At 28.3% G+C, this 1,568-nt stretch overlaps 1 long non-coding RNA gene across 1 annotated transcript; it reads left to right on the top strand.

Annotated features, from left to right (window-relative positions):
• Nucleotides 1-208: 208 nt before the first annotated feature.
• Nucleotides 209-477, top strand: LOC121967996. The gene is made up of 2 exons (XR_006107891.1): nucleotides 209-361; nucleotides 447-477. It is a non-coding gene; the product is annotated as an uncharacterized LOC121967996 (long non-coding RNA).
• The last annotated feature ends 1,091 nt before the right edge of the window (nucleotides 478-1,568 follow it).

Genomic DNA, 1,568 nt, shown 5'->3' with positions numbered 1-1,568 from the left:
TAGATTCATACAAAAAAGAGAAATAGGCTTGAACATGCAAAGTTGAATGCATTGGTGTTTGTGAAATATAACTTCAAGCTTAGGGAGAGAAGCATTAGGAGGAGAGACAAGATTGATCTCATTGTAGTTGTTGAAATTAATTCGGATGATGAATGAATAACTGAGAAAGAAGGTCCAGTTCTCTCTGTAACTACTAAATGACTTGAAGATGATGAATTATTTGAAAGTGATCCTATTGTGAGTGTGTCGTCGGCTACCTTTGAAAGTCTTTTCGACTCAGATAAGCGAATCGAAGATGTTGAGGATATAGTTGAAGTTCCTCCTACGAATTCAAAAAAAAAAAGAGTTGTTGAAAATTCAAGTAAGCACTAAGCATATGCAAACTATTTATTTATATCTACTTCACCTATAATTGATTCTTAAATGTCGTATCTCTTATATAATAGGTGGAAGCAAAGACAAACAAGCAAGGTTGAGTCTTGTTGATGTGAAAGATAATCATCTTGATACTGAAAATTATGGAGTAATTCCAACAACTTTGATAGTGGAAATTTTCCAACCATAGACACTATTGATGATGATATTGATATAGAATTGGATGATACTGATTATAATTTTAGGTTATGTTATTTTTATTTTACTTATATAAGTATATTTTATTTTATTTTTTAAATTTAAATATTGACGTGCATAAAAAGCTTGCGCTATACGCTTCGCTATTTACGCTATGCGATGACAAGATAAAAATGCTATGAATCAACGCTACGCGATTTAAAATACTGATTGATATATATATATATATATATATATATATATATATATATCAAATTGATGACTTATTATGCATATAAAATTTTATATAACCAAGGATATAGGTTTCTATTTTAGACTTAGTATTAATTTTTATAAAAATAATATAAATAACTTAGCATTTATAAATCTATAACTTACGAATTTTATATATGTGGATATATATGGAATTATATAATCATGGATATAATTTTCTATTTAGACTTAGCATTAAGTTTTATAAAAATAATATATGGGACTTAGCATTTATAAAATCTATCTAGTATTAAATAAAAGTATACGAACTTATATGTGACTCACGTGTATATACATAATCTATAAAATGCATATGTTGTAGATAATAACTAAGAACTATAATATTATCACATACAAATTATATATGTATATATAAAATTCAGATAATTATGAATATGGATAAAAGACAGGGATAAAGGTTTAGTAGATAAAAATCTAGACAAGTCCTAAAACCTTCACCTTATATAAAACCCTTACCTAGAACACCACTTATTCTTCTTGTTGCCGCTGACCCTAAGAAGATTTCCCCATCCTTTGTTTCTCCACCGGTGCTAGAGTTGCAAGGGAAGACAAGGAGTAATAGCTAAGTATTTAAGGCATGTTCCCAACCATGTTATTGTTGTAGTTAGCCTCTATAGTCTTGTGTAGTTTTGGGTTTTTTCCTTTTTATGATATCATGTTTCGGTTTCAATGAATGATGCATGTTTCTATTATGTTAATGCTCTTAATTAGTTTCTAAATTC

The sequence above is a fragment of the Zingiber officinale genome, chromosome 3B, assembly GCF_018446385.1.
Source record: "Zingiber officinale cultivar Zhangliang chromosome 3B, Zo_v1.1, whole genome shotgun sequence".
In the NCBI taxonomy this organism is placed as follows: domain Eukaryota; kingdom Viridiplantae; phylum Streptophyta; class Magnoliopsida; order Zingiberales; family Zingiberaceae; genus Zingiber; species Zingiber officinale.
Note: the sequence above shows the minus strand (reverse complement) of the source record. Positions and strands in the feature narration are given on the sequence as shown.